Raw genomic sequence first — 20111 nt, 5'->3', positions numbered from 1 at the left:
TCATCCCAGCCAGGGCTTTGTCAGGCCGGGCCGTAAAAACCTCTAAGGATGGAGATTCTACCACCTCCCTAGGTAACCCATTCCAGTGCTTCACCACCCTCCTAGTGAAAGTTTTTCCTAATATCCAACCTACGCCTCCCCCACTGCAGCTTGAGACCATTGCTCCTTGTTCTGTCATCTGCCACCACTGAGAACAGCCGAGCTCCATCCTCTTTGGAACCCCCTTTCAGGTAATTGAAGGCTGCTATCAAATCTGTCCCTCACTCTTCTCTTCTGCAGACCAAAGAAGCCTAGTCCCCTCAGCCTCTCCTCAAAAGTCATGTGCCCGAGCCCCCTGATCATTTTCACTGCCCTCCGCTGGACTCTCTCCAGTTTGTCCACAACCCTTCTGTAGTGGGAGGGGGCGTCCAAAACTGCACAAAATACTCCAGATGTGGCCTCACCAGTGCTGAATAGAGGGGAGTAATCGTGTCCCTCGATCTGCTGCCAATGCTCCTACTAATGAAGCCCAATATGCCATTAGCCACCTTGGCAACAAGAGCACACTGCTGACTCATATCCAGCTCCTCATCCACTGTAACCCCCAGGTCCTTTTCTGCAGAACTGCTGCTTAGCCAGTCGGTCCCAAAGGTGTAGCAGTGCCTGGGATTCTTCCGTCCTAAGTGCAGGACTCTGCACTTGAACCTCCTCAGATTTCTTTTGGCCCAGTCCTCCAATTTGTCTAGGTCACTGGATCCTATCCCTACCCTCCAGCGTATCTACCTCTCCCCCCATCTTAGTGTCATCCACAAACTTGCTGAGGGTGCAATCCATCCCATCATCCGGATCATTAATGAAGATGTTGAACAAAACCGGCCCCAGGAACAATCCCTGGGGAACTCCACTTGATACCGGCTGCCAACTGGACATCGAGCCTTTGATCACTACCTGTTGAGCCTGACGATCTAGCCAGCTTCCATCCACTTTATAATCCGTTCATCCAATCCATATTTTTTTGAACTCTACTGGGAGACTGTATCAAAAGCTTTGCTAAAGTCAAGGTATATCACATCCACCGCTTTCCCCATATCCACAGAGCCAGTTATCTCATCACAGAAGGCAATCAGGTTGGTCGGGCATGACTTGCCCTTGATAAATCTATGTTGGCTATTCCTGATCACCTTCCTCTCCTCCACGTGCTTCAAAATGGATTCCTTGAGGACCTGCTCCATGATTTTTCCAGAGACTGAGGTGAGGATGACGGGTCTGTAGTTCCCTTGATTCCCCTTCCTTTTTTTAAAAAGATGGGCACTATATTTGCCTTTTTCCAATCGTCCAGGACCTCTCCCGATCGCCACGAGTTTTCAGAGATAATGGCCAATGGCTCTGCAATCACATCAACCTACTCTTTCTGTACCCTCAGATGCAGCACATCCAGCCCCATGAACTTGGGCATTTCCAGCTTTTCTGAATAGTCCTTAACCTATTCTTTCACCACTGAGGGCTGCTCACCTCCTCCCCATACTGTGCTGCCCAGTGCAGCAGTCTGGGAGCTGACCTTGTCTGTGAAGACCAAGGCAAAAAAAGCATTGCATACTTCAGCTTTTTCCACATAATTTGTCACTAGGTTGCCTCCCCCATTCAGTAAGGGTCCCACACTTTCCCTGCCCACCACCTTGTAGCTAACATACCTGTAGAAACCCTTTTTGTTACCCTTCACATCCCTTGCTAGCTGCAACTCCAGTTGGGCTTTGGCCTTCCTGATTACACCCCTGCATGCTCGAGCAATATTTTTATACTCCTCCCTAGTCATCTGTCCAAGTTTCCTCATGGCTGATGACTACTGCAGCAGTTGTGTTGACTGTGTCCATGGTAGTTCTGGTTAGCTGGAGGAGTGGCTAGTAGCATACTCTGGGCTAGGAAGTTACTGTTCAGACTGTCTCATATGTTTATACGGTTAAAAGACAGGCTACCTTGTGCTGTGATCCCATCACAAGCTAAGCAAGGATCAGCCAAGCCATTTGGCTAGATGGATTTCCTTGGAAAATAGAAATGGATTGTATTGATGATTAAGAGAGATTCTTCCCTATGCACCAAGTCACCCAACATGCTGGCAGGGGTGCTGTCTGGCTGTGATGTAAAACTATAGTCATGACCACATGTGGCCATTAGGGAACTCTGAGAACTTCCCATGGGATTAGATGAGGGAAGATGGAGTCTGCCCTAATGCAGGCACTGGTAGTTGCACCTGTGTAACTGAGAGGAGAATTTTGGGCCAAGGTGAGCATGTCATTTCAGTCATTGCCCCCTTACATTCCCCTTTTAGTTGCACTTGGAGACCGTGCTCTTAATTCTCTGCTCTGACCTGCTGTGCAACAGTGTTCATCTGAATCCAAATCCAGAAAGAAACTTTGCAAATGGCTTTATAACCTACCTTTATAATGAGCTGATCCAAACCCCTAGGTTGGAGCACTCTTGCGTTCTGGGGTGTTCAGAACCTGGTTCCCAGTCTTGTGGTGGGAGCTCATCTCTAATCATTGTTCCTTTTTAATCTGTTGGTATCATGTGCCTAAATGCTTCTTGGGAACTGCAAGCCCAAATCATCTCCAGTGAAGGAACAGTCAAAATATGAACAAGCAAAACAAATATTTAAAAACTGCTCCAAGTTAGAACTGAAGCACTAAACAGAAACTGAAGGAAACCAGTAATGACTTTGTCTCTGGCATCTGCTGAGTTCTCTCAAGGCACTTTAAAACATCATTGAATCTGTTGCAATACTTTGTGTAAGACTCTCATACTCAAGAGTGGTGATTAATTTTGAGTGCCTTGGTTTTTTTGGGAACTGATCTTGAGACTGTTTGGGCCTGATTTTTAGAGGTGATGGGCACCTGTAGCTCTGTTCACTTTAGTTAGGGTTGTGGGTGCTGAGAAGACTTGCGATTTTCTCAGGTTTGTGCATAACCAGAGGCCCCACTGAAAACATGGGTCTGCATAATTACAGGACAGATTTTCAGAGGAGCTCAGCTTTAGCCGCTTACTTTGACGCCAAAATCAAAGCTGAGCTCATCTGGCAAATATGCCTTTTATTTAGGTGGCTAAATGGGAGCTGAGTTTTTCTGAAAATCTGGCTCTGTCCCACGTTGGTGGTTTGTGTGTTTAACTTCAGTTGTACTCCATCTAGAGTTGTTACTTAGCAGAACCTCACAATGGATGAGACCACTTCAGCATGACAGACAGTAAAATAGTCCATGTTCTTCTGTTTTCTGAAGACCTGCCTCCCTCTTGGAGTTGTGTATTATCTCCCATTCTGCTAGTTTCCCTCCCCCCCACCCCCCACAATGGAATTACAGCCTTAATATTGGGAGCTTACATCCAAGAAGTGGAATAACCTTGGGTTTTATTACTAAAAAGGAAAAAAAGCCCCCAAAACTGTCCTGCCCATCTGTGTCTACTTTTCTATTGTCATAGGAGGGTAGGGGCATGAGGGTTATTATTTCAGAGGGTGCATTTCAACTTTGTCTGAACTGTTTTATAAAAGGACACCTACGCGTTAGATGGTGCAAGGGCCTATTTTCCCCCCTTTCATTTAAAGTATGCTTGTGACCTCTTTGTAGATTTGCATGAATCCCTGATGATTACAGTCAGGCTGGTGCAAAGACCAGTCCTTGTATCATTTAAATGTAGGCTTATTTAAGGTGTGCACCTTTTTAATCTCTTTTTCTTTCAATTTTTATTTGCTCCTACCAGCACTGCTCTTGACTTTATTTTCTTAATTTTTGAAATGAACCCCCGCTGGGATAGGTCTTCCTTACTCCTGCTTTGCCCAAGACATTAACTGTCTGAACGCTAAGAGAATTGCATAGTGCTCCAACCTTGCTAGCTCTGTAACAATGGAGTCTCAGTGTTAGTCTAACTTGTAATCCTGAAATTGACACTCTGCGCGTGGACTAACCTGGTAGCAGGCTGGTTGGACATTCCTGCATAAACTGCTTTCCAGGGAAACACAGGAGCTGTGTGTGGAGAAACAGGGAAACCGAATATTTGCGACAGTAAACGTAGGCACCACCTGTCTGATATAAACAGATAAATTATGCTCTTAATTACACCTCTGGCTTCAGTGGGATTTTCACCAGTGTTGCCGAGAATTTCCCCCTTAGTCTTTTGCTGAAAGTGTAAATGTTCTAACAGGACTTTGCTTATGGCCATGGAGGGACAGCTTTAGGGGTCCTAATCTTGGTTAGTCACCTGCTGCTCACCTAGTCTCTAGCTTGCTTGAAAAAAACCAGGAGTTTCATGGGACACAAGCAGGGTGAAATGTGTTACTTCTAAGACCCTCTTCTGCCATGCTGCTTACTTTGCAGTGGATTGTGTTGGCTTGTATGGAAACTATCTATTACTGTTCCCCTTTCCTTCACTTCTGTTTCCTGATCTGTTGTAGAGTGTGAGCCCCTAGGGGCAGGGGCAGTTTCAAAATGTGTGGGGAAGCAACTAGAATATTACTACTGTAAATGTATAATAATAATGCTGAGAATGTCAAATTCATTATCACTGTGAATTACAGTGCAGCTCTCCAGAAGAGATGGGTCTGAAACCAAATTTTAAATAAGAACTTATCAAACTGAATGAATGTGTAATTAACAATAAGATGAGGGGGTGGCTCTAGAAGGCAGCTAATAGCATTTAAAATATCCTCTTATCAGCTCTTATTTGGTCTTTATGCAACTGAGCTTTACCAGGGTAGCATTATTTTAAATGGCATCTCATTCTCCCAGTGTCATTGAAGGATCCTATCCTTATAGATCCCCAGATGTGATTATTAATGTGTTTGCCCCTTGGCTTCCCCTTTAAATATAGCCTTGTTTTTCAGAACGTTACAGTAATGCAGTGAATTGTAGAACAGAGGCCTTGCAGGGGGATAAAAAGAAGTCCCCTTCCCTGCCCAGACCTCCACTTACCATCGCTCTCCTTATGGCACCTAGAGTTTGCCAGATCCTACCCTTCTTTGAAATAGGTATATAAAACAAGCAATTAAAACCCTGCCTAAGAATAAGTGAAGGTATTGACATAACTCTGCCATGGTCCATATAAAACAGCCTTGTATTGTGTCTAGGCTTCAGTTAGAGTTGAGCCATGAATCCACCCTCCTCTGTCTATTTTAAAAAAATCTCCATTCTTGTCTTGACATTCGTGGGGGTCCACAGCACTAGCCAGGGTACTGGCAGCGTTTTGTGTGTAGTTAAGAGGCTGAGGGCACGGAACCTTATTTTGAAGACTTGGGTCCCCCACCCCTCCCACCGGAGACATCCTGTCTCCCTGTGAGCCGCTGAGACACTTGTGCATTTGAGCTCCTCATATCCAAATGAGAGAAGGCTGATTGAGAAAAGGCTACTCACAGTGTGCCCTCTATGAGGGGCCCTCCGCTTTGGAACCTACTTGACCCCTGGTCTGATGTAGCTTGGATTTCTTGTTTTCAGGGCACACTGCAAGCTGCCTATGTTTTTGGAGGGGGAAGAGAATGCTAAGGGGCTCCTGTGCAAGGGGAAGGGGAATTGATTTATTTCGCTTGGGTGTGAGGTGCAACTACTGAGTACATCTTCTGATATGACTGTCTTTGTTTTGGCTAGATCATGGAAGTAAGAGTGCTGTTTGTTTAAATATTAGAAAAAAGAAATAAACATTTCTCTCGCTTTATCTCCCTCCATCCTTCTCTTGGCTCCTCTCAACCCTCTGGTTTCACACCTGGTTTCTGTCAGTCGTATCGTTCTTTGGATAGCCGAGGGCTCTTCAACAGATTTTCTGTCGTTGTCCTGTTCTGATCCTCCCCTCCTCACGGTTAAACTTGGATTGTCCAAGCCCTGTATCAATACATCTCTGAGTGAGGTTTTTATCGTCCTTGTATTCATATTGGTGGTGAATGTTCCTCAACCACAAGAGATAACCATGTAGACAGCAGCAGTGCACGATCTCCACCTCTCTGCCCACTACCTCAATCCTGACCAAGGGAGACCACTCCTAGGATGAGGTGACCTGTATGGCCCCTAAATCCTTGGTCTGAAGCAGCCAGCAAGGCATTATCACAGAGCCTTTATGACGTCAACCCCTGTTCACTGGGACCTAGGCTGACATCAGCCATGTATAGCCCACCAACAACAGTCAGACAGTAACAAACTTTGGTCTCTCTGAGTAGCTGAATTGGGACTGATGATCTGTGTGTGAAAGGCTTTGCGGCTGGTACCAGCTCTTTGAATCATCAAGCCTGTAAAGTATATTCTTAAGGTACAAGAACTACTATTGTGAGAATTAGCTCCCCCATAGATCATAGAGCCTCTGGTACGTCAAAGGAACGGTGGAGACAGCACCCCAGTAGAGGGAAATAGTTAAAAATGATTTCTGTTCCTGAAACTCTCTCATTTCAAATACTATTTTAAATACCGTCCATGCCTAAGGTTTATGTGATGGGTGCCCTTGCACACCAACTTGGCATTTTTTTGATGCTAAAAGAATGACATGAAGGGAATGTGGGTGTTTATGTTTATGAATCAAGGGTGGGGGAAATTTGGGGATATTTTGCCAAGCAAACAAAAACAAATGCTCTTTCTCGGTGTATTGTTGCAAGCTGTCTGCATAGATCTGCTGAGTACCTGGAGATCCAGGTAAATTAAAACACAGTCTCCTGTTGTATACAATGACCTTTTTCTGTGGTTCTCTCAGGCATTCGGGACTTTGACAAAACTGGGACAAAACTACAAATCAGCATTTTAACTGTTTTCTTAAAGGCTTGTTTTTTCTTCTCCCTTTTCTCATCTTTTAAATGTAAAGTAAGGAAAAAAGCTCAGCGTTCCTAATCTAACCTTCACTGTCCATGCCGGTGCAATTATATTTGGCTGTAGTCTGTGATGTAACCTGGGTTGACATTTTTTTGGTGATGTCACAATATTTTGAGTTGTTTTGTCACTGTACTAAGAGGCTGAACTGGTGAAGCAGACGACGTCTATAAAATCCAGTGCAGCAACGTTATGAATGGGTGTGGGGGGAAAGGGGCATGGGGAGAGGGGTTCTGGACTGCCTTTGGTAGATTATAAATCGGTCTGTGGGTGATATCACATCAGAGTCCCAAGGCTAAATTGAGGTGCCTCTTCCTACCTTTGTTAATGAATAAAAAAGATTTAGGTCATGGTCCCTTTTTTGTTTTTGTTTTTTTTGGTAATTGACTAGTGATTTCAGATGCCCGATTTGAGACCTCCTAAAGGGGCCTGATTTTCAGAAAGTGCCAAGCTCCTACCCTCTGATAATTAGGCATCTGGCCACTGGTTGCTTTTGAAAGTCTTGGATTTAAGGTGTAATGAGGATGAGAACTTTTGTCATTCAATTACTTAGGCCATGTGCAAATCAAAAAGTTCCTGACAACGGGGTCCTAGGATTCACTCATGTCACTGTGGGAACGATTAGAGAATGGGGCTGGAGTCAGGACACTGGGGTCTGTGTCAAGTTTGCCACTGATTCAGTGTATGGTTTCCTCCCTATCCCCTGGGGCAAGTCACTTAATGTCCGTTTCTCCAGCTGTGTAATAGGGGTGAAAATACTTGATGCACAGTGGGAATATGAGGCTTCAAGCTGGGATTTTCAAAGGACCCTAAGGGAGTAAGGCCTCCAAACACTCATGAGTGGGAATGGGGCATCTCCGCAGCACCTGCCACGCAAAGATTGCAAAGTAATAGACCAGTGTCATGGAAGGGTGTTGGATTTGTACTGACCAGCATGCGTCCTGGAGAGAGATTAGTGCCATCCTGTTGAAGCAGACTGTACGTAAATAGTGTCCGCTCAGGCTACACATTTAAAAGCAGGTGAATGGGGACCATGTCAAATCTACTTAGTGGGCGTTAGCATAGTGCTCTTCTGACCAATTAATAAGCCAGTTCTGGTCCCTTCCTGTGATTCACTTAGCCAGAGCATTCGGTGATAAGGGGAAAATGGTGCTAATGAACTTTTCATTGTTTGATCCTCTATATGGTCAGGCAGGGGTAGTGTGAGGATGGGCTATCGAGCGCAGCGTACTGTCTAAAATTGCACAGGGTGCTGGTGGAGATAATGCTACTTGCTTAGCACTTCTCCTCCTCCAAGGGCTTTATGTTAATCTTCATTATCTCCCCTGCATGCCTCTGCCGGGGTGGCTATGCTGCCATCACCGCTCCTTGGATGGCAATACTGAGGCTGGGTCTACACCAGAGACCTATATCGGTATAACTGTCACTTAGGGGTGTGAAACATCCACATGTTTGAGTGACATCGTTAAATCGACGTGACCCACTGTGTAGACCACGCTGTGTCGGCAGGAGAGCTGCTTCCATCAACATAGCTACTGCCTCTTGGGCAAGTGGATTAACTACACAGAGGGGAGAGCGCTCCCATTGGCCTAGTGGTGTCTTCTCTCAGCTGCTCTCTGTAGCGCTGTACATGAAGACAAGCTCTAAGGCTTGAAGGGTTTGATTTGCCCAAGATGGCTTTAGGGAGTCCTTATCGGAGCTTGAGCATCCTGACTCTGACCTGTGCTTGGACCTGCCGTAGAAAAGTGAAGGGGGTGAAGTTGGCTTTCAAGTTCTAGTCTCAATCCCAATGTAGCTTTTAATTTGAGAAAAAGAATAATCAGTGCTCCTTGTAGGTGTGGTGTCTGGTACCATCTGAGGGACCCAAGGGTGCCTCGATTCCTCCTTGCATATTGGCATAATCTATTGCTCAGGCAGATTTGGATCATTGTAGCTACATGCTGGGGCAGATTCTTGCTATAACAACTGCTCACACAGTGGGGCTTTTAGAGAGTTCACGTCTATTCCCAGGTGGTGAATGAAGCTTTCAGAAGCAGAATGAGCACGTTAAGGTGTGGATTCTCCAGGCCATGTCCCTTCAGTCGCTTCATGCTCAAGGGAATTTCAGCTGCAAAGACCCTTAGAAGCGTGCAGTGCTAAAAGCCAATATAGAGGAATGGATGGATTGTAGTGACTTACATGGAAATAATTCCATTAAAGGGTTCACTTAAGCGGCTTATGGTACCAGGGATAGAATTGGTTCCAGGTAATGCACTGCAGCTCAATGGTTGTCTTCTGTATATCTACCTATGGTACAGGGCTAGAGCCTTAAAACGCCACATCTCTCACTGGAGCCCGGCGCATGTATCCAAAGCCAGGGTACGGCCATGTAAAAGTACAAGTGAAGGGCTTTTTAGTCATGCTGACTCAACATTGTGCCTGGGTTCCTTTTTGAGATGCAGTTCCCAGAAACCTCATTTAATTGACCTGAATGTTCCAAGAACATCCGTCATTCAGCCTGCTGGATTATGAGCGAAGAATGGCATGTGATACTATATAGCTGCTGCTGCCATCTTTCTATTATAATGGGAATAATAGGCATACAAGTAATTGTCTATAATCCCATCAAGGGGCTCGTGGTAATTTGTGACAGCAGAGAGCTAATGATTTGTCACCAGAACATCTTGTGTTGCTGTTGTGTAACACTGCCAGCATTCGAAAAAAGCCACTGCACTGTTATCAAGCTAGTGCAAATATAACTGTTTTAGTAGTGTGTGGCTTTTTTACAGTCTAGTCTAGGGACACTGTTCCCCAAACCCCTATATTTAAATTAAAATGACCCAAACCTGGTTTCATATTTAAAAATTATTGCAGTTAAGTGTATCTGACCTTTCTCTTCTCCATCTCTGTTACCCTCTACCACCTCTGTTATAGTCTTGTTGACTCTTTATAGGCCAAATTCTGGCTCCATTGAAGTCAGATAGGATAGCAGATGGGCATCTGAATAACCATCTAACTTGTATAGCACTTCTCATCCGTAGAACTGGCAGCTCCACACAACCCATTATGTTCATTTTACAGGTAGAGTAACTGAAGCGCAGAGAGCTTTTGGCCACAAATTTTAAAAGTCCACTAATTTTTTGGATACCTGCCTTAAGAGCAGTGGGCCTGACCTTTGAGGTTGCTGAGCACCTACAGCCTTGCCTGAAGTGAATGGGAGATGTCATGATCAGCGCCTATGAAAATCTGGCCCTAGATGTCTCCAGCTGGCCACATGCAATTGGTAGACACCTATTAAAAATCTGATCCGAAACTGGGTTTAGCATGCGGGTGCTGGTGGCTTGTGATACACAGGAGGTCAGGCTAGATGATCCTGATGGTCCAGTCTGGCCTTACATTCTGACTTACCCAGCCCAGTGGTAAGGCTGGGAAGCAAACTCTCCTGACTGCCAGCCCAGTGCTCAGTTCACAGGACCACAACTGCTTTGTTAAGAGTTTATATCCTCGCACTTAACTGGTAAGCTCCGCGGTTGTGTCTGTCATGTGTTTTTGAGGATCCAGTCCTGTGTAGTGCTCCACACCTTCAACTTGTGTTGAAGTCTATGGAAATTGAGGCTACTCAACACCTTATGGTGTAGGACTCCCTCCCTGCAGATACAGCCTATGCACAACTTTAATCTACTGAACCATGGAACCTGAAAATATATCTGACCTTCATTACATGACTGGCATGGACAAAACTACATGTCCAAGCCATGTTGCTAGTTACACTTGGAAAATATACTGTTGCATAACATAGGTTTTAGGAAACCCCCTGGACTTTACCAATATGCTCTGAGAGTAACATATTAGGGAAGAGATTACTTACTATTTGAGCCAACAAGCAGATGACTTTAATAAGAAATGGATTCCAGTGATTACTTTAAGGATGATTCCCTGGACCTCCATCTCCCATCTGTTCTGGTGGACACTGCATTCCATGCCCATTTTCACGTTTAGGACCTGATCCTGAGAGGTACTGAGCAACTGCAGCTCCCACTGAAGTCCAGGGAGAGTGGTGGGTACTCGGCCATGTGTGCCTAGATATAGATGTAGGGTGCCTAATTTTAGGTGCAGAGGTTTGGAAATGTTGTTCTAAGTGCTTATGGTAGATGCCAGATTAACAATACTGGAGGCTGGATTCCGTTGCTGGGTAGGGTAGAGGGAGCCAGCGATAGGGGGGTTGTTAATTTGCACTGTAGAAACTCCCTGACCCAATGCTGCAGGGTGCAGCCACTGCACCAAACCGCTGGCTATTGCCTTCTCCTGTTTCCTTTCTCCAACTCGCCCTGCAGCCCAGGAGCAGGGATAGGAAGCTTGCTGCATCTTATGGCCCTGTGCAGCCCTGAGGAGGACTGCTTCCTCTGCAAAATCCCTCTCTGCCTCGCCGGGTTACTCACGCTTGACGCAGGGGGAGGATTTAGCCCTTAATGGCTTCTATTAATAGCACACTCCTTCTGTGCCGCATCGGATGGGGTGCCAGCAGTTTGCATGGAGCACTGGGGTGATGGCTTCATACTGGTGGCCCGATCCAGGTTCCATCTGCCCCTTCCAGTGCCCTGGCAGGGCGAGGGCATGCACATCACTCCAACGGTATCAGTCATGTGTGCTTGGAATCGATTCCCAACAGATGTTGGAAGTTACTGTCAGATACCGTCTGTGTGATCTGGGCAGCAAGAGTGCTCAGTGCTAAGCAAGCAGCAGGCTGCAGGTGATTTAACCCTCTTATCACCACATTCTTCTGAAGGGAGAACAAATCAAAGCAATTGGAAATACACTTTCATTAGGACATCTCCCTCCTCCTTCTGGCCCAATGTAGGATTATTCCATAAAACAGGGAGAAAGGATGCGTAAAGTATGGGACAGAGAGTCAAAAGATCTGGGTTCGGTTTCCCCCTCTGCTACTGAGCCATACTGTCACCTTGGGTGACCCTTTAAAAGCTCTGTGCCTCTGTTTCCCCACTTGTAAAATGGGGGTAAGTGTAGTTGCCCTCTTGGCAGAGGAATCGGGGCTCATTACATCAGCCTGTGTGAAACCCTTTGCGGTCCTCAGAGGGAAGGCACTGTACCAGTGCAAAGTATTTACTATGAGAGTATTTGAATGTATTAAATCTCCTCTTTGCCTGACTCAGTTCAACATATGTCAACCAGTTTGCGATAAATCCCAATCGTCAATAAAGGGGGGAAGCTTAGAAAATAAAATGAGCCCATGCAGACAACACTGATGTAACAAATGCACAGCAGTAGAGGTTGCTTACCATATAATAGTGAATGACTACAATAGCAATTCCTGTTGTCCAATGAAAGGGACCTTTTCCATTCTCTACAGAAAGGCATGGTGCTATTGATTCTAAACAGATGTTTAGGTGCTGGGAAGGCAGATGGAACGCTGCAATGTAATTACTTTACAGCACCCTAGACCCACTGCTGTTGGCCAGATGCTGCATGGTGGTGGTCTGATCTGGTCCAGATTCTAAGAGGCTGGCTTTGGAAGCTGTGCTGGCTGAGTGATGCTTTCCCATACTCAGCACTTTCATAGCATCTTTCTGCAGTGCAGATGGAGTTCTCTTGAAAGTAAACATGGGCAATTCTGATTGCAGCCAAGCAAACCTGACACTCGACTAAAAACTAATTGTTCCAATGCCTAGGGACCTAAATGCAGCCTGGCGTTTCGTGCGCTGCTGCCTTGCTATTTCTCAACCTCAATCCTTGACAAACCCCTAGCCATTTTTAACATCAGACTCTGGGGGCCAAGAGAAACATTTTTGAGAGTTCACAGTCGCTGTCTGCATATGTTAAGGCCTAATTGTAGCCAGCTCCTGCCAGCTGTGACTCCAGCAGAGGAAGTGAGCTCAGGAGCGTGGCCTGCCACAGTGAGCTGTGTCTGCACAAGCCTGAACTTCCTTCTAGCCCAACCCTGTCAACACCAATTACTGAGAGGCTTGAAACCATGAGTGCTGTTCCAAGCTGTGACTCTGTTGCTGTGAGCTTCCTTGGTGCAGTGCCTTTTTGGTCTGCTACTCTACACCCTGCCTCCCGAGCCCTTCTGTGCAAGCCTGTTAAGGCCATGAACAGTGAAGATGCAGGGTTTCTGCTCTGCTAGTCTTTTGATCTGTAGAGAGCTCACAAAGGGGGTCTTGCATCCCCACCTACCTTTGTGATGACTGCCAGAGTGCACAGCAGAGTTGTGGGGTGGAGAAAGTGACGGGTGTGGTCAGTGGCATTGTGCACAGATCCATAGGGTCAGACCTTCCTGTGCTGGAGGCGAGTATCTGGTTTATGCACCATGCCTTCCAATGTTTTTTGTACCCAGTGCTCCAGTGCATTTTCCTTGGAGCAAAACCTTCTTGCTGGAGTTTTGTTCCACCTTCCAGAACCCATGCTGCCAGCTGTGATTTTTGTGGTGTGAACTTCCATTGCACAAGGCTCAGATGATGCCCGCTGTGACTCTGGAGGGGTGGGGTGGGGGAATGCTAGAGTGGGTGCTCTTTCAGATGAAAGCTTAAGACCTTCTAATTCCTATTAATTCTTGTTTTATAACTTGTAGCATTTTTCGGACAGTCCTCTCACCACCCCTGGGCGGTAGGTAAGCAGTCTCTTTGTCTTAGAGAAAAAGCAGAAGTAAAAGAGGAACTGACTTGCCCCTGGCTAAAGAGAACCAGGATTCAAACTTGGGAATTCCTGGGCCAGTCCTGTATTCCGAATACTAGCCTGTGCCCCTCCGTCATTCTTAAGCTATTTTTTTTTCACTTGCTATAATTTATGGCAGTTTGTGTGCCTGTAGAAAAACTTTGAACTCCTAATGGACAACATCAGTTTATACCAATGCTGTCCACAAAGGACAAGAGCTCATACAAACTCTTGTCTCACCTGGAAAGAAATGTTGGCACATACGAAAAGAAATCAAAAAGCCTGGAATGAACACCCGTGCCAAATGTGACCACTCACAATCACCTCTCCCCATCTACTGTCCTTCATCTCTTACTCCATTTGGATTTGAAGCTCCTTGGAGCAGAGAATCTTATCTTTGTGCTTGCCTAGTAAAACACTAATCACTTAGATGAGATCTTAAAGGTAAGTTTTATAACTTATCAGTGTTTAAACACACCTACTTAACTGCTTTTTGTTAGGTTCCTATGTCCCTTGGTTTATATTTCATATGTGAGTGTCACTTCATGTGATCAATAATTTTGTCTCTGAACCCCTTGCAAGTTTCCATGGATACAGATGTGAAGTGACAGGTCCCCACTGTTTGCTTTGACCCCACAGTGACATCTTGCTCCCAGACACACTCTCCAGAGAATATGCCTGTGCTACTGCTGTTTGTTTTGTTTTGTACCATTGCATATTTTGATCCCTCTGCAGTTCCCTTCAGGATAAAGGCAGACGAAAAATCTGATTAGTTTATTCAGTGCTGAAACTTTGCAGGATTGTCAGACGCATTTTGTGTGGCCGGGATAGCGAGAGACTTGCAGTGCCAACCAGGCAGAAAGGCTGCGCGTGAGTTAACGGCTTTACTGCTTCAGCATGGGAAGAACAAGGACGTTGACTTATTAAAAATCCATTCCTACAGGGTAGCTTGGCATGATCAGCTGACGTGCCTGCTTAAAAAAATAGCATGAAGAAAATATGTATTTTACATACAAAGTGATAGAGTATCATTGGTATGAGTTACCCACAACATAAGAAGATACTACTGTGTGCTTTTTTTTTAGTACCTTTAACTGAAGACTCTCAAAGCAGTTCACAAGTTGAAAATTAGACCTCATCATATACATGTGAGGTAGATGGGTAATCTGCCCATTTCACAGAGGGGAAAACTGAGCCACAGAGAAGTTAAGACTGAATCCACCCCTTCTCATCTGTCCCAGTAAACTTAACTTATTTCTCTGATTGGCCCAGGGAGATTTTCAGCTTCTTGCTAGCCAGGCAAATAGGACAGATGTGGGACAGTCCATCAGCTTGAGTCCTGAATGACCCAGTGTGGAAAAACATGCACTGAAGAGGCTGCATGTGTCGCTGCTTATTCCAGCAATGAATTGGTCGTTGCAAAAATGAGTTCCTCTCTTATAACTAATAACATGTAAAACACATTAACTTTAAAAACAAAAAACAAACGAAAAAACCCACAGTAGCTCCGAATTTCTCCTGCAGGAAAAAACAAAATGTTTTTTCTTTTCCTTTAAACAAAACCAAAACAGCTAATGGGCTAGACGTTGCCCCTGGTTGTACCTGCTCTGTGCAAATCCATTCAAATCTATGAGTTTTTAAGGGTCGTGAAAGCAGAACTTGGTCCATTTTCCCTGGGGAGACTTAACGGGGAGGAATGTCCCCAAGTCATTTCCATCTTTCAAGATAGCAGCTCTAGGGATATTGGACTGAGCTAATCCCTGGTGATTTAGTAGTTTTACAGAAGGGATATATTTTGCCCACTGTGAACCCTGGTACTGAGCACCTGCTATTGATTTCAATGGGACAGCAAGTTTTCATTACCTCTTGTCAGGCTCTGTCTAGCTCTGTAACCTGAGGCCCTGGGTCTCCCTTGCCTGCACGCCATGTGCAGGGGGAACGGAAGTTTCAAGGCCATTACTCTGCATCATCGGCAACATGCCAGCTGCAGTTTGGAGGATGCAGCAAGCGGATCTCTGGGGATTCTTTGTGCTCATAAGTGAGGATGCTTTGCAACTGCACAGTGACAGAGAAAACAAACCAACAACACGGAAATGCAGCATGGCCATCTCACAGAGCAGCCCGACATCATGCTCATGGAGGTAGCTTGTGCATTAACCTGTCGTCTTCATAGATCTGTCTGTCACTGGTGCTTGACACAGAGCTAAGTTTGGGGTCCGGGGTTATAAACAAGGATCGTCTGGCTTAACATAAGGGTTTAAGGTAGAGCCCTGGGGTGAAGCTGCTAATGACAACGCCATCAATTGTGGCTCAGATAAAGCAGGTTTCTTACACTAAGGTATCTTATCCCTCCTGGCAAGCACAGGGTGTGTGTGTTTCAGTGCAGTGCTACTCAATGCTGATCAATGAACATAACGAAGCAGGACATATTCTGAGGCACAATGAGGTGAAGGATCTTGCCCAGGGTAAAAGAGAGAGTCAGTGGCAGAGTTGGGAATAGAAATGCCAGTGTCCTGACTTCCAGCCTCCTGCTCTTATTGCTAGACCTCAAGGCCTCTGGCTGCCACTGCTTCGGTCAAACTAAACTGCTGTATCTAAAGGAGGAGATGGCCAAGGGGTGGAAAGCTGGTGGCTGCTGCGAAGGTAATCGTTCCTGAAGCCAGCATGATGCCTTCTGGTGTGTGGCTCCGTGCGGCCCCTGCTATGGCTCTCGTAGCTGTTGAGGGGATACAGATATGGCCTGGTCCTCGCCTATCCCTGCCTGTGAGGAAGTTGAATGCTGCCCTCCTTGCTAGACTCCTCCAGTGCTTGAGGAACAGCAGTACAAGGACTGGGATTCTACCGGGCCCCTACTCAAAGGCACAAGGGATAAGGTGATGGAGGAAGCGTCTAGGTCCTGATCTTGCATCACTGAAGTCGGGCAGTTTAACTATTGGAGAGGAACGATGGTCTTACGGTTTGGGCACTGGAGTGGGACTTGGCAGATCTGTGGTCAATTCCCAGCTCTGCCACAGACTCTCTGGGCGACCTTGGGCCAGCCACTTCATCTCCCTGTGCCTCAGTCCCCTGTCAGTAAAATGGTGGTGATCCTTCCTTTGTGTATTTATACTGCAAGCTCTTTGGGGCAGAGACTGTCTTTCTTTGTGTTTGTACAGCACTAGTATTGTGGGGCCCAGATCTCCGTTAAAATCTAGTTGCTATTGTAATACAAACAACCACTTATTTCAGTGAGAGTCTGTTCAGGCCTGTATTTCCCATGCCCTCATTAACACAGGGAGCGGGGAGGGGCGGGGGGAGAGGGGTGGTTGGATGTTTCTTCTAAAATATGTGTTCTAGGAATTATGCTGAAGCAGTTCTCTGGCCTGTGGTATACAAGAGATCAGACTAGATGATCACAGTGACTCCTCCTGTCCTTGGAATCTGTGAACACACCCACTTTTTGTCTGATTTTCTCTGACTGTAACGTAGAGTTGACACCACATGGGAGGGTTGTGTGTCCAACTTAGTGAATGTTTGCACAGTGCTCTGCTGGCACTACATATTAGTAGTTTAGCTTCTAAATTCAGACCTTGCCTGTAACTTTGATTTTTATTTTTCAAATGATCGAAGGGGTATTTTATTTTCACCAAAGTTGCACGGCAGTGGGGAAAACATTGCCTGGACCACAGGCAAAAGTAGAGCTTGCTATGGCTGTTTGGATCTCTGGCATCTCTCTATTGGCTTCCAGCCCACAGGCCTGATCCTCTCGTTCGATTGGACCTCAGCGCCTTCCATTTCCAACACCACTGTAATTTTCCAGTGGTTAGAAATCAGATTAGGATTGTTGGCCTACCCTCTTCCCATCACCCACATCCAAATAATCCAGATCAGTGAGGCTGCCTGTATAATTATCTCTGCAGCTATTCTGGGTTAATGAGAAATGCAGACCGAGCTGAAATGAAATCAGTTCATGGCAGTTACTGCCATGTCCTTTTGGTGGGAAGGGAGCAGGTTGTGTGTGTTGGTTTTTGAACTTTAAACTGAATTTCAAGGTGCCTACGATGACATTAGCTGTCACTAATAATGTGCATCCCCCATCCTAATCAGCTGTCTGAGGCTTAAAGTCATTAGAATTGTAATTGCTACTAAAGGGTAGCTTTTGCCGCAATGTGTGGGGGAGTTATGTGCATCCTCTTTCATCGAGATAAGAACGTACCCCTAAGCATGTAACATCAAACCAGCATTAATAACTAACACTTTAGGGATAGGAGCCAGAAAACAATGGAGATATCGCCCTGTTAGTTATAAAATGTCCAGTTTTTGACACATGAGAATCAGGGGATGAAACTGCATCTTTGAGGGCACCTTCTGCTATGGCAAGCGGGTGGGTACAAATGCATCCATAAAAATGGTGTTGTCGGAAGTCTTTGGACTGCTGAGATCTCCCAGGGGATGCAGCGTCTTTTCACTTGGGAAGATAGTTCTATACCAGGAAGGGTTTCCCCCCTATTCCCATCTAATCAGTGAAATGAAAACAGCATATTAATAAGATGGCAACAAAACTGCAGCTCTTGGTAGTGGATACCTCCTTTCAAGTGCTTTGAGAAATGGAAGCTTTTTTTCCCCTTTGGTTTATCTCTTCTGTTCTTGATTAATCCTTGTCTCTCACTCTTTCAGGGGGAAATTCCCCTCTTTATCCCCCACAAAAGCCTATAGTCAAGTTTGCACATGGCCCTCTAGGGAAATCAGGCTGCTTATAAGACGTATTTCATTGCGAGGCTTCATACAATTAACCTAACAAAGGTTTCTCTCCCCCTCCCTTCAATCTGTTTTCATAATTATCAGAAGAACTAGGAGGCCTAAAGACTGTGGTCCATGTTTTAATTAAATTACCTCTCTTTGATGTGTTGTTTCAGAGCTGAGAGTTACTGGTGTCAAGCTTGTTAACTCACCATGTGCAATTAAAGCAATAAGAACTAAGATCAAGCAAGAGAAGAGCTCAAAACAGAGCCCCAGTATCTGAACTTCAGGAGTGTTCAAAATCTGAACTGGGGTGCACGTGGATTTATATCTTTGTATTGGACTAAACCAAAGACATGGTTCCAAACTGCCCCAATCTTGGAATGTTTAATATCCTAGATCCAGTTTCAGATGTTTGAGTATGTCTCTAGTTTACATAACTTCAAAGGTCTGGTTTCAACAGCTTTTTCTATTGATCTGCCTGTAGGCTATATGGTGAATGTAGCATATAAACTTCCCCTTCTCCTCCATGGGGAAAAATTAGAAGTAGGGATGTGTATGCTCTAATAAATTTGTTAGTCTCTAAGGTGCCACAAGTACTCCTGGTGTGTGTTGTAGGGTTTTTTTTTTGGTTGTGTGTGTTTTTGCAGATACAGACTAACACGGCCGCTACTCTGAAACACGGCCCATTGTTTGGCATGACTCAGGGCTCTTTAGATGATTGAGGAAGCCCTTGTGCTGGTAATATGCAGGGAACACACAGTTCTGAATACAGCAACATGTTCAATAACTTGTCACACCTAGAGTCTCGTGGTCAAGTGCTTTGCATCGCATAGGGGATCCAAGCTGGCAGCCCCGTCTCCTGGGCAGGCAGTGGCTTAGAGCCCTGTAGAGTCAGCATGCTTGTTCCTTGGGATGGAGGAAGGGACTTGAGTCGCTTTCCAGCCTTCCCCTCTGATGCAGAACATACTCAAGCCCTGGAGGAGGTCAGATGCTGCAGACTCCACTAGGATGTGGAGCTACTGAGGATTGAAGGCATATTTGGGGCGGGGGGAGTGGAGGAACCTGGAGTGTCTCTCTCTCCTTCCCCCCCCCCGCCCCCTTAAAAATTACTATACATTGCTTCATCATGAATGGAAAAAAACTGTGTGTAATATAAATAATGCCACATGGAAAGCACCGTCCTGCAGCCATATAGTTCTCCTCCTCCTGAGGACATTTCCTGCCCTGCATTGAATAACACTTTTAACCTTATAACCGAGACCCTCCTTCTTTACAGGCTAAGTTGGATTTTTAAGGGGGTGTGTGTGTGTGTAAATCTCCCAGAGTTCAGGTTTCTCTCAAACTCTCTTTCCCCAGTGTTACTTTGGGTTTCATCCATTAAAACCATGTGCAGTAGGGATGCAAGCACCCATCGCTCCCATCTCCAGCCCCACCCCACCCAGGAGTGGGTGCTCCATGTAGACAGTTTATACAGATTCTTCATTGCTCTGCACCTTGTGCTGTCAGTTACAGCCGTGTGAAGTGAGAGTGAAATGCTGCTATTCTGACCTGGTTGCATTTTATGCTTTAACAAGTACAGAGCAGGTAGCTGCATGCTGTGTACGAAAGCCAGGCCACTGTCTTTATTATTTCATAAGAATCTTTTCCATTCCCCCCTCTCTGCTCTTCTGCCTCTGAGCACCCTACTTCTATTTGTTCCGCTTGGATTTCCGTTCTCTGTTCCTTGCATCACCCTGTCTCTGAAGTCCAACTATCCAGCCCATGCTGCTGGAGTGTTTTGAAATGTGAGGGAGACAACTTTGGCTGTCCCTAGCATATCCTTTGGCTGCTGGAAGTAACCTCCCTTCCACACCTAGCCCAGGTACGGTCATATTTGCAATCCCCGCCTCAGGGGAAACATTGCTTGCAGCTAGTTCTCGGTCAGCGCACAAGCATTTA

General features: G+C 45.7%; 1 protein-coding gene across 30 annotated transcripts in view; it reads left to right on the top strand.

The window, feature by feature from the left end:
• Positions 1–20111, top strand: part of NFASC (neurofascin) — a 187600-nt gene that overhangs the window by 9148 nt on the left and 158341 nt on the right. The gene's annotated exons all lie outside the window — the stretch shown is intronic.

Source organism: Lepidochelys kempii, chromosome 21, assembly GCF_965140265.1.
Source record: "Lepidochelys kempii isolate rLepKem1 chromosome 21, rLepKem1.hap2, whole genome shotgun sequence".
Classification (NCBI taxonomy): Eukaryota; Metazoa; Chordata; order Testudines; family Cheloniidae; genus Lepidochelys; species Lepidochelys kempii.
This window is presented reverse-complemented; position numbering and strand designations above follow the sequence as displayed.